Source organism: Dendropsophus ebraccatus, chromosome 1 (assembly GCF_027789765.1).
Source record: "Dendropsophus ebraccatus isolate aDenEbr1 chromosome 1, aDenEbr1.pat, whole genome shotgun sequence".
Lineage (NCBI taxonomy): Eukaryota > Metazoa > Chordata > Amphibia > Anura > Hylidae > Dendropsophus > Dendropsophus ebraccatus.
Window position 1 is genome coordinate 24088728 of NC_091454.1, and position 13706 is coordinate 24102433.

The following is a 13706-nucleotide window of genomic DNA, read 5'->3' on the forward strand; positions in this document are numbered from 1 at the left end:
TTTTTAATCCAAGAATCAGGACATTCTTCCTATTCCTATGTGTGACCCTTGCTCCAGGTCTTGCCATGCACCTGTCTCGGGATTGCGAGCTGGGTGAGCTGACCACTAGTCATTCTACTACTTGTACCCTTGAGGTTATAAGAAGGTTGAAGGTTGGTCAGTGGGTCAATCAAAAAGAATAAAGTAGACATATCCCTTATGGTGGCCAACAGCTATCTCTCCCATCCTCCCCATACACAGGAATGTTTGGCACACAGCCAGACAGCTCTAGTAGCGGCTTTTCTTTTAGATAACAAAGGGGTCTGAGAGTGACTCTCCATCATGCCCGACCCTTATCTCCACTGACAACATCTGTCGGTGTAGTGTTGGGAGAGCCCTGTACACTTAATACTACCTGTGTGCGGCAGGTGTGGCCAATAGAAGTATCATGTGTATTGGGACCTTTACTCTAACTAACTCTAACATAAACTAAAAGACAAAAGTGTGGAGGAAGATGAAGATATTACGACCTTGAGAACATACAGTAAATAAGGAATCTGTGATAAAACACTGGACACCAGACCAAAGTGCTTGGCTAGTAGGATCTATGTAATTAGTAATCCTGGAACCATGGAATCCTAGTATTGAATGGTCTCTATTGGACTATTGTGTTAATAGACCTATTATCCTTATTATTCCTCACTGTTGCATCCTAGTCATGCCTTTTCTATTTCTTGTCCTTTATCTGCATTTCTTCGGGATAGCCTATAACTGGCTGAGCTGGCTATCACTCTCTCCTCAGGAGTAAAAGTCTACTCAGCCAATCACTGGCCGCTGCACTGTCCCGTCTCAGTTTATGATTGGCTCATTGGGCTGAAGGCAACTACAATCATCAGGAAATACCGGAAACCCATAGGAGGACATCAGGTCGGTGCGGACAGGCTCTTTTTTAATTTTATGTGTATTTTTCTATGTGCAGCCGCCATCTTTACAAACTCGTTCCAAACTTTGCAAAAAGTTTGGTTCTCTATCAAACCGCACTTTTTGCAAAGTTCGTAGCAAATTTTTGGTTCGTTAGGTTCGGTTCGCTCATCTCAAGTGATAATGTTGAGCAGCTCACTCAAAGTTTGGTTTTGACACTATGATTCTAATGGGATTGCCAAAGCCATCGTCCTGAACTGGCAGAATATTGCTTGTGACTATCAGCACTTAAACACAATTTTTTTTTTACTGTACACAGTGCAATAGTAGTAAAACAAGAAACCTACATGATATTGTCATATACAGAAGAGGTGCCCAACATGCTCAGGCCCCATGGGAGGACATCATCATAGGGTTCAGCTGTTCTAAATTTTCATTCCATTCTGGTTCATTAAAGTGACATCACGTAAGCTGTTTTCTTACAGATGGTCAATTTTTGCCTTTTCTACGCTATTAGCTTTTCAGTTTTCTCGTTGCGTTCTCTATTTGAAAGGTCACCTTTATGAGTCACAAATACTGTAAGTTACGCTTGTTTCCATTCCTGTGCTTTTATCTAATAATAAATCCATAGTTACATATTTGTGAGACTCTGGAGAATTGTCTGGTGTATTAATTTTCTTGGGTTAGGATTCAAGCTTCATTTGTTGTTCGGCAAATTTTTAAGCAAATTTAAGTAAAAATTATTTTTTTTAAAAGTCCTTCAGTCCTTAGTATCCATAGTATCCAGTGAAGACAAATACAATACAAACATACTAAAGAGAATGGACAGACTACTTAGGAAAGTGATTGGCTACAGTAGTTCTGTGTGGAGTGCACAGGACATTATCAGGGCACTTCTACTGGGGAGCTAAACTGGGAGTGAGTGGAGGGCGAGTATGTTTTTTTTTTTTTTTTTTCATCCTTAAATTTATCCTGTGAGCTAAAGCTGTATAAAAGGTCACTTTGAGTAAATAATTTCACCACTGCTTGGGTGAATATATTTACAAGAACTTACTCAAGATTGGGTGTATTATAATATCCTATTGCAGGGTGTAAGGCTACGCAGCACTGACCGAGTCCAGCATTGATATTGGTATAAAAGCCCTTGTAGAGCTATTCTCTCAATTTGAAACTTGATTGAAAATTCTCTATCAGAGTTAGGGATAAGGTAACTTGCTATACAGCAGGCTTTGTATGCTAGGCATACACATTGAACTAGAGCTAAATCTTTTTTTCCTCGCTTGAGACAGATTGGTCTGCTCACTAGCCTAAGCTTGATCAGACAGAACTGGTTCTGAACTCTCAAGGAAGAACATTCAGAATATTTGTGTGGCTTCTAAGAAAGGTCATGTGACCAAAATCTCATGCATCCTCACACGATATCCACCAATGGTGGCAGTAGAGTGTCGGTAACTCTTGCACATTTTAATTCCTGTGTATGCAGTTGTATGATAAAGGGGTTATCCAGCCCTACAAAAGAATGGTCACTTTCTTTTAGAGACAATAAAACTCTTGTCTCCAGGTCAGGTGTGGTTTGCAATTAAGCTCCATTCACTTCAATGGAACTGAGCAGCAAAACCCCTCCCAAGCTGGAGACAAGAGTGGGGCTGTCTCTGGAAGAAAGTGGCCATGTTTTTGTAGTGCTGAATAACCCCTTTAAACTCATGATACCCAAGCAGGATTAAGCAATCAGGATACATTCTAAAGCCACACAACAACCTTATACAACAAAGCAGCTGGTAGATAGGTACCGGGTAGGGATAGTCCGAACCTGCCGAGGTTCGGGTTTGTATGAGCCTGAACGCTCGGCAGCAGATTCCCGCTGTTTGCCCGTTCCGTGGAGCGGGCGGATCCAGCGGGAGTAACGCCTGGAAAACTGGGATACAGCCTATGGCCTATGGCCTATGGTTCGGACCATCCCTAGTACCGGGACACTGCAACACATGTTTCAGGGTACTGTTGCAGCAATTTCACCTAAAGCTGTGCATCCATGTATTGATGTATGTTATGTTAGATAGAGCAACTCAACTACTCGGAAACTAAGCCATGTAAGTTCTACTAGTTAAATGAAGTCTTTTCCACTCTATAGGTAAGGTCGTAACCCCAAAATTGTAACCCATTTCACACCCCATAAACTTTAGGAGGCCATAAATACAAAATTCAATGATTGAAAATCATTAACAATAATCATTAAGTTTATTGATGTGGAACCTCCGGTTCAGATTGCACCTGCTTTCCATTTAAGTCTATGGTCATGATATGTGATCAGCTATGAGATACTTGACTTCTGTGTTATATTCGCAATGGGGGTGGCTACGACATGCAGATCAGTTCATGTGCGACTGTGGCCGGCAATAGGGACTTTCTGCACCATCACAGAATGGAAAAATGGAAAATCCCCGAAACCATTGAATTGAACACAAACTTATCCACATCCATCTCACATCAGCAATCCTTCACCCATATCTCCAGCTTTTGTCCCTGTACAGCAATTGCATTACTAATCAGAAGTCACAATTACCGCTGATCGCAGATGAATCACCATCTGAGTCACAACATGCGGATAATAGAACGTCTCATAGCCGGACTAGAAACAGGGCTACACTCTCGGCATTGCTTGACGTGTACACTGAGAGTAAAAAGAATAAAAATAGCTCAGAATTTATGCATTCTGTAAGTAGATTTTCACTACGACAATAGACGGTACGAAATAAGTACAGCAATATTTTTTTTACTACTTTCAAACAATAAATATACTATAAACAATTCTGACGCATTCAAGGACCATAACTTATTTTTAATTTTTAGATTTTTTTTTTAACTACGGACCCTAATTTCTCACCATGTAATTTTTCACCTTGCTGATTTTACAGATTGGGTCACTATGCAAACCATATAATTTTTATTTTTAATAATTAATTTTAAAGAAAAATTGTGAGTTAGTTATTTGTGTGTTTTAGTGTCTGTTTTAATTCAGTAAAAAAATAAACCAATACTCACCTGTCCCTCTTCCCCCATTTTTGTGCCCAATTTCAAACTCCTCATTTACCAATAGACTGATACCTGCTACCACTGTGGCAGGTGATGGGCAGGGCAGGCATGGTCTATGTGTCACAAGGACAACACAAGGAAGCAAGGAACAGTGGGTAGTCAGTGTTAGAACAGCATTGGTGGAATATTGGGCAGGTGAGTATGCATATTTTTTGTTTTTTTACATACAACTACTATTTGTTGTGATATTATTATTATTTTATTTTTATTATTATTATTATTATTATTATTATTATTATTATTACTCAGTATATTAGGCATCCTAGCTACTTTTACAAATATTTACAATGGTTGGGAAACGCCTTAGAACAACAACTTAGATGCCACGTTTGCCATTGACTGTGGCATCTAAGAGGTTAAACAGCTGGGATCAGACATATCTTTTATTCTTATCATAAGGGCAGGAGCCTAGTTTTCCTTAAACAGCTAAGCTCTCACTATTCAACGGAATAAGATCCCTTAGTGCCTGCTATAAAAATACGTACAGTCTTAGCTGTCTATTGTGGAACTTTATCATCTAGACAGCTGTGATGATAACCGCAGTACCCCGGCATCATTTGTAAGGTGCACATATCCTTCTAGTTACATTTTTGTCATCTCTCCCCTCTTAAGAAGCTATTGAGCCACCTACCCCATCAGTGAGGAGACTCTCCCTAGATAGCACAATACATCAGTTTAGCACCAGAGTCCCTAGACCATTACATTTATCAGCAGAGGTTGAGATGAGATGATTAGGGGCAATCATAGGCTATTTATGGGCTAATCCAGAGATACAGGGATGACGTTAGATCAGACAAGGTCGCATACAAATGTCCCATCCGCCCATTATTTATATTGCTCAGTTAAGGTTTATTGATTTATTTCATCATCTATAAACTGCATTGTGTAAACTTATTATAACCTATAACCCGCGCTGCTAATACCCCTATATTAATGAGCATTGCCAGCTTTTTCTATTGAACTTCCTCTCCAGCTTATAAATGCGTCTTGGATTAACTCCTTGGGGTCACAGACATTTTTAATTTTTATCTTTCCCCACCCTTTAAAAGCCATAACTCAGATTTCCATTTTCGAAGTAGAGGCTTGTTTTTTGCAGGACTCGTGCTATGTAATGACCCACATTTATGATAAAACCTGTATTTAATTTAAAAAAGAAGCTTTACTTACCTCTCCGCGCTCCCCCGGTGTCCTCCTACAGGTCTCTGGTGGCCCGCCGAGACAATCCTGCCTCCACTTCCAGGACGGACTGGCTTGGGGGTGACAGCCCACTCAGCCAATCACTGGCCATGGTAGGCACCAGAGGCCATAGAAGGATACCGGGGAGGGTGAAGAGGTAAGTAGAGCTTCTTTATTGTTTTATATATGTTGCAGTGAAATGAAAGAATCAGGGATTTGATCAAATCCTGTGAAATGATGAAATGACCGCGCCGTTCCATCAGTTCCCTAGGGAATAGGTCAAATCCCTGTCCCCTTTCAGAGAAATGATGGAATGAACTCTATCATTTCCCCCTGCAACATAGAATTTGCTTACCGTATCGCCTCTCTGCTCCCCCCAGCCTGTCTGCTCTGCTCCCCGTCCGCCTCTGCCACCTCTCTGCTCCCCGTTCCACTCATTTCCCCTGCTACACACCTCTCTGCTCCCCCGGCCTGTCCACTCTGCTCCTCATCCGCCCCAACACTGTGGAGGCGTGCCACTCTGCTCCCCGTCCGTCCCGCCACCATATACTTGCTGGGGAGGTGTGCCGCTCTGCTCCCCCATCCACCGCCATATGCCTGCCGGGAGGCGTGCCACTCCGCTCCCTGTCCGCCCCGCCACCATATGCTTGCTGGGGAGGTCTGCTCCCCCATCCACCGCCGTGCCTGCCGGGAGTTCCCGTCCGCCCTCACTGCCATATGCCTGCCAGGGAGTTGTGCTGCTCTGCTCCTCTGTCCGCCTCCACCGTTAAAAACATAGAGCCGGGCGACTCCTCGATCGTTCATTCCATCATTTCCCTGAAAGGGATCAGGCATTTGATCAAATCCCTAGGGAAATTCTGGAACGGCGCGGTCATTCCATCATTTTCTGGGATTTGATCAAATCCCTGGATTCTATCATTTCACTGCAACATATACATGTGCAACAATATAGGTAATGTGGGATATTTATGAAGACCGGCATACTCATAAGACAGGATTAAATTAGGCCCCTACCCCAATTGCTCCACTGATTTACTGTTAGTAAAACTGTCCTGACCTGCGCCGGCAAAATCTCAATCAGTGGCTGAAGGGCTGGGGGAAGGGAGCTATGAAGCTCTATGTCAAGCCCCTTTCGGTGGAAGATGTTTTCTTCAAGCGCGATATGTGATTGCAAAAATACATTGGTTTTGCAACATTTTGAAACACCCTATACGTGAAATCCAGTCCAAAAAAAAAAAAATGAGACAGCTCCCTGCCTCTCTCGCAGCAGGAAGTCTCAGCAAAATCTCAGGCATCAATCAGCAGCTAAACTACATCCAGCCAGTCAGCAACAATACCTTGAATCTGAGGAAATTCTGTAAGTGCAAGACATTGATTCCAACACTAAGAAAAAAAAAATTAGTTCATAGTCAGCAAAAACCTCTGAAACAAGTATTGTTTTCATCTCGGCAGGCAGCTGACCGTCCACTGTGCCCACATATTTTACGCTGTCCTTGCACTCTCGCGTTGATATATTTGTGAATGCAGCACAATGTTTGTTTTTTTTTACGAAGGAAAAGGAAAAAGGTTGTTAAGAGGGAAATAATAGATCAATTCTGCAGTATTCAATGCTTCTACTGTTATTGATTCCCCGTGTGTTTTCTTAGAAACCCGTGCACTGGTCATCAGTTCTTGCATGGGAATTAATGATTCTAGCCATAGGAGCTCAGAATATTCTTATCTCGTTTGTCTTTCCTTGTTTATTTAGAAGAAATTTCTTGTTTCGCACTGAAGCAAATGGACTCTTCCAATATGTACTGGCCTTACTATGAATAATTATAAATGACTTTATTAATATTATTATAATTAATTTTACGTTAATGGGGAATCTGCTGATATGCCCCACAAGCTCATTACCTTCTAACCGCAGTCTGTATATATTTACTATCTGCCCTTATGCCAATAGGGGCTTAGGAGCATTTGAGGCATCGCCAGGTGGCCCAGAGCAACAGCTTGGAACGCCCAGCCCACCCCTTCCCGTGCCACCCCCTCCTGTGACGCTCACTGTTCATATATGAATATGTATAGTTTGCAGCCCGGAGCAACCCCTCGGCTCGCCCAGCACACCCCCTACCATGCTGCTCACTATACAAAGTGAATATGCACAGATGGTGGCCCGGAGAAACCCCCTTGGCCAGCCCCCTCCTGCCCAGCACTCCCCCTCTCATAGTGAGCGGCAAGGGAGGGGGCGGACTGGGCGGGCCAAGAGGGTTTCTCCAGGCCACCCACTATGTATATTCATATATGTATAGTGAGCGGCACAGGAGGGGGCAGGCTGGCCAGGCAACTATACATATTCATGTATGCATAGTGAGTGGCAGGGGAGGGGGTGTGCTGGTCAGCACAGGAGGGTGCGGGCCAGGTGGGCCAAGGGGGGTGCTCTGGGCAACCAACTATGTATATTCATATATACATAGTGAGCGGCACGGGAGGGGGTGGACTGGGTGGGCTGAGCTGGTGCTCCGGGCCCTCTGGCGACACCCAAAAAGCTCCTAAGCCGCTTATTAGTATGGGGACAATTAGTGACTGCGGGGAAGAAGAAAATAATCATTCACAGCCCTGCAGTTAAAAAAGGAATGAGCTTGTGGGGCATATCAGCAGGTTCATTGGGCAGAACCTGCTCATAGTGCCATTTTAAGGCCCTCTTCATGTGTCCATGATCAGGAAACAGTCAGGAGGCTTCAGGAAATCATCAGGATTTCCTGACAGTCATCGCTGACCGAAAAAAAAGAAATAAATATATTGTAGAAAACAGAATTACAGACGCTTTCTGTAACTTAGTAACATAGTTAATAAGATTGAAAAAAAGACATGAGCCAATTAAAGGAGTAGTGCGGCGTTTTTCTTTAGTTCAACCTACAAAAAACCTACTGTGTGATTCAGAGGAAGGCAAAAACCCTTTCAACACAGATCCCAATTGCTCTATCATAGGGAGAAAATTTCTTCCAAACTACGATGGCAATCAGAATAATCCCGGGATCAGCGTCCTATTACATGAAATTTTGTGCTATAACTTTGGGTGATGAAATGGCAAAGTTAAGAATTTTAGGAATTATAGCACTGAGCAACTGCTCAACCAGGTCGTCCAATGACAAGATTCAGAAATAAGACACGTCCCCATCTGTAACGCCTGGAGTAGTGGATCCACTGGACCGTCACTAGCGATAGCACTAACCTCACCAGGGAGCGGAGTTTAAGGGGCCGCTGGTTTTCACCAGAGCCCGCCGCAAGGCGGGATTGACTTGCTGCAGCAGGCGACCCCCAGGTCGCTACCCCTGGCTTGGTTGCTAGTGACGGCAGGCGAGGCGTGGCAGGAGCAGTAAGCAGGAGGTGCAGGCAGAGGACTGTAGACGTGCTCGCAGGTGGCGGACAGGACTCAGGAACAATGGGAAGGCAGCGGGCAAGGACTAGGGACAAGGACTGAAGACAGGAACAAGGGACAAGGACTAAGGTCAGGAACAACAGGGAGCTGGGCCAAACGCTATGGGAAGCATGTAGAGGCTCCAACACCTGGAAGGGGGCAGAGCTGGAACTTATAGGGGAGTGATTGACATGTGGACCAATTAGGAGCGCACTGCCCCTTTAAATCTGAGACAGCCGGCGCGCGCGCGCCCTAGGAGGCGGGGACGCGCGCCGGCACAGTGAGAGACAGGAGCGGAGGAGAGGTGAGGCGCCCCCAGGGGCCGAACTAGCAGCAGCGCCGGGTCCCTGCACAAGGACCCAGGCGGCTGCATGGGGCAGGAGGAGGTTGCGGCGGCGGCCCAAAACACGGGACGCCGCCGCGGCCGTGACACTATCCCCTGCCCCCTGAAAAAAAAAATTGGAGAAGATAAGCAAGCAGCTCTACATGCTTCTTTGGCATTTTTATTTTTTCACCTGATGTCAGAGTTCGCCTTTAATCCTATAGAACCTACACCTATCTGGGACAATGTAGAACTGTCTGTGCAGAATATATCATGACTTACATCTAATATGGGTCAACTGTGAGAAGCGATCCTTCCCATATGGGCCAGAAATCCTGCACAAACATGTAGTAGTTGTGCTGAAGCCACTTTCGATAACCAGGGATTGTCTTCAATAATATGCCAATTATTTCGAATAGCTGAACGTATTACATCCCCCATAGGACTGTACTGCAGCGAAAAGACTAAACAGCTGTCATTTTGCTTCTTTCTTTTATTTTTCAACAGAGATTTCCAATCCTGATGTTTATCCTTATGTAGCGTCTCTGGATAACCCCGCACTCGTAATCTTGCAGATAATTCATCAGCCTGTTCTTCTAATGCTGCATCATCGGTGTTTATTCTGCATAACTGTAAAAATTGACCATATGGAAGGGAATTCTTTATATAACAGGGATGATAATGATCATAGAGCAATTGCACATTCACTGCCACCCCCATTTGTTTCTATAGGGACATCATAAACCAGGAAAAATCTACTTTTCCCCTATCCACAGAATAGGAGAAAAGTAGGAGATCACAAGGGTCCTGACCTCTGTACCCCAACCTCTGTAATGGGCCCCGGCTTCTGTGTAATGAATAGAGCCACAAGTACAGCAGTGACCCGCAGCTCTTTTCATTCCTATGGAGTCGACAGAAAGAGTCGAGTACAATATTCTGTGGGCATACTCTGCTCTTTCAGTTGCTCCGTAGGAATTAATAGAGCCACAGGTCACATGCAATACTCACAGGTCTATTTATAACACAGAATCTGTGGCTCAACACAGAGATTGGGGGGGGGGGGGGTATGGAGGGCGGTAGGTAGCAGCAGAGAGCACTGTGTCAGGCTGAGAAGAATACATCACTTCCTGCATTACATATGTGGTGTCCCACCACGGGTGTTGCTATTGGTTACACCCTTCGTAAAAGCCTGTACTATTTCCAGTGTAAGTGGTGATGTAGTAGTGTTAAAGTTTCGCCACAAGATGTCGCTATTGCAAGTATGTGTATTCAGTGTTGTACAGCTGTAGTATTGAAAGGGTTATTGTTTGTTTAAATGTCACATGGATCTGTGAGCCAATGAGAGTACTTTTTTCTTCTATCCTATCATTTCTCTCTTTACTTCTCACATATGCACTCTTCACCCATTCACAGCACACCTTACAGGGGCTGTAGATAGGAAGTCACCTGGGTAGAGGTAGTGTAGCGTCTTTTGTAGTTGGACTTTGTAGAGGAATGACACAAGCCAGAAAGCTCTCTTCAGCGGTCCAGTTGGGCCCTGACCCTCTGCCAGGTCCCCAGTCTCAGTGTGCAGTCTAGAAGCAGACCTAAACAGGACACAACCCACAGTTTCTTCTCAAGTAACTCAACTCAACACTATGCAGTGTTAAACCCTTCACTAGAGAGGACAAGTTAGAGATCATCTCAACCCATGCCACGGACAAGGAAATTTTAATAAAGAAGTTTTATACTTCATTTGTTGGGAGTAGCTGCGCCTGTTATACCTGCTGGAATTTGGAGAGGAGGTATGCAAATTTTAATAAAGTAGTTTTATACTTCATTTGTTTGGAGTAGCTGCGCCTGTTATACCTGCTGGAATTTGGAAAGGATTTCTGCATCTCATGGACAAGGAGAGACACAGTGCAGAACAGTATCCATAAAGCAAGGCAAGGAACTGATCCGGATAGAGCAAAGTTGCTAAAAGCCTATTAAGGGCCCTATTCCACCGGACGATTATCGTTCAGATTATCGTTAAATCGTTCGAATCTAAACGATAATCGTTCGGTTGAAATGCAGTAACGATTAACGACCGAACGAGAAATCGTTGATCGCTTTATAAGACCTGGACCTATTTTTATCGTTGCTCGTTCGCAAAACGTTCGCAAATCGTTCGCATTGAATAAGACATCGTTCGGTCGTTCGCAATAGATACGAACGCAATAGCGAAGAAATACGGAAGAAGAAACGATCGCAATTACGATCATAAGTAACGATTATCATTCCATGGAAATGAGTGAACGTTTTCAGGTCTGTCGCAATAGCGGTCGTTTGAGATCGTTAATCGTTAACGATTATGCTAACGATAATCGTCCGGTGGAATAGGGCCCTAACTCTATCTCGCAGTGCGGGTGTAAGCAGGGAACCCTCAGCATTCCGCTCATTCCAGGTAACGAGGTCTGGGGCTTGTGTCACCAACTCGGACGAGTCCCCCGACACTGGTAGAGCAATAGGTGGTGCAAAGACCAAAAGAGTCAAAACACAGGCACAAGTATTCGCTCTCTCTCTTCTCAAGTATTCTTCTGTTTCTACCTCCGACCTCCGGGCAGAGCACAGTACTACTTGGGTTGGGACTCTTACGACATCCTCCTCTCTACTCTTCTGATTCTCTACTCTCAGCACACAACCCAGTCAGCACGACTGTACCACTCTCTGCGATTCCTATCCAATCAGTGGCTGCAGCAGGGCAGCGCACTGATTGGCTGAGCGGGATTTCACTAAGGCAGGAGCCTGAGAAGCAAGCATGAGCGCGGCATCTAACCTGCTGATATCTCCCTATAGCGTAAGGGGTGCTGAGGATGAAGGTGAGTTTCATCCTCTATGCCGTTTATGTGTACTTTAGAGTTTATTCCATATGCTCAGCCCACAGTGCACCAAACTGCCTAGTTAGCATATGGAATAAACTAAAGTACACAAAAAAGGCACCACGGATTAAGGTAAGAAACGTACCCTCATCCTCAGCACCCCGTGCACTATAGGGACAGCTTCTAGGCTGCTGTTACTTTCCCTTTAATATGCAGCACTTTAACTTGTACATTGTGAATTCTTTTTCTTTGTATTGTTACATGACTGTAGGCTTCAGGCTTCAGGCTTGCGACATCCTCATCTCAGGCACAGAAAAGAAGCAGCTATACTTTGTATGATAAACAGAATCACCTGCTCCGAGTCTTGTTTGGCTTGTTCAGCAGAGCAGCGAAATGCAAATGAGAGTGGAAGAATTGTTTTTGTCATTTCAGAATGTAGCATGTAATAGAATAGCAAACCAGGTATTGTAAAGAAAATGCTGAGCAATTTACGTTTTCTCTGCCCGCCAACCTGGCACATTAAAGAGAAGTAGTGCTCAACTCCATCACGTCTGTATAGGTCAGGTTGTTCTGGTTTTTAAGTAAGTTTTAGATTCATGTAGAATCTTACAAAGAACGGAGGTATAAAATGAATTAGGGCCTTCTTCTAATGCTGGTTCACTTTACCGCAACCCCTAATCCCAGTCGCTGGTGTTCCATTCAGTACCCCCTTCTCTAGCTAAATTTTATTGTTTGCAAACAATGGGGTAGAAAATTGGCCCATAATTTATGGAAATAGAGAATAATTTATGGTCCATAGAGTTGGAAACCGACTCCATAACTTTCCACTTTAGATGGCAAAACGTGGTGCCATGATGGGGACTTTTTTCCTTACTTCTCCTCCCCTCCCTCACTGTGTCTGCCATTGGCAAGGTACTACTGTATATGTAAACCAACATGTGTTACAAGACCAGTCAGCCAACAAAAAATGTACCTACCAAACACCGTATAATAATTAAAAAAAAGAAGAAGAAGAAGCTTACCTCAAAGTTTTCTTTTTTTTCTTTTTGGTCCCTTTTCTTTGTTTTTTTACTTGAAGGTAGATAGGATGTTGACTTTGATAAACTGTGAAACCATGAGAAGACCACCCAAGAGTGCTTTGAACAGAGATCTAGGGGAGGGGAGGGGGGTCTCAAAGAAAATGGACACTAAGCATAATGCATAGTGGGCATGACAACTCAAAATTTAACAAAAAATAGAAAGCTGTCCCATTAGAGAGGTAGTGAGCCCTGTTTGAACCCAGCCTGCTGTCCCTGCCTATTTGACCTACTGACCTAAGTGGCAATCCCCAACTGGGCGATGGTCCTTACACTGGTAAGTGATGGGGCTGTCAAATAAGTGATGGGGACAAATAGTCTACAGTCTGAGTCAGAAATCGTCGGTAAGGTATAGGCCACAAGTCAGAATCCAGAGGGTAGTCAAAACACGCCAAGGGTCAGAACCTAAGAGACAATACAGAACCGAATCAGAATCAAAACCCGAGTCAAATACCAAGTCGAAAGGTCAAACCGAGAGAGCAAAGCAGTACAAAGTTAGAAGCAAAGGGAAAAACCGTAAAAATAGGCCAAAGTCACACACACTGTCAGGAGTGAGGTACAAAATCAGGAGACAAAGCTGAGGTCAGAGGAGAAGAATCAAAAGGTCAAATAGAAACATAGAAGATTGTCTACATGAAAAGACCACTTAGTACATCTAGTCTGTCCTATTTATTTTCTTTCTTATTCTCTTAGGATAGATATATGTTTATCCCAGGCAGGTTTACATTCAGTTATTGTACAGATACACTCTATCTTGGTCAGAGATGCAAAAGCGAGTGTAGAAGGCAAAATCATAACTATCAGGGGCAGCTATAAAACCCTAGCTGCCTGTTTAAAGGGGTTATCCAGCGCTACAAAAACATGGCCACTTTCCCCCTACTGTTGTCTTCAGTTTGGGTGGG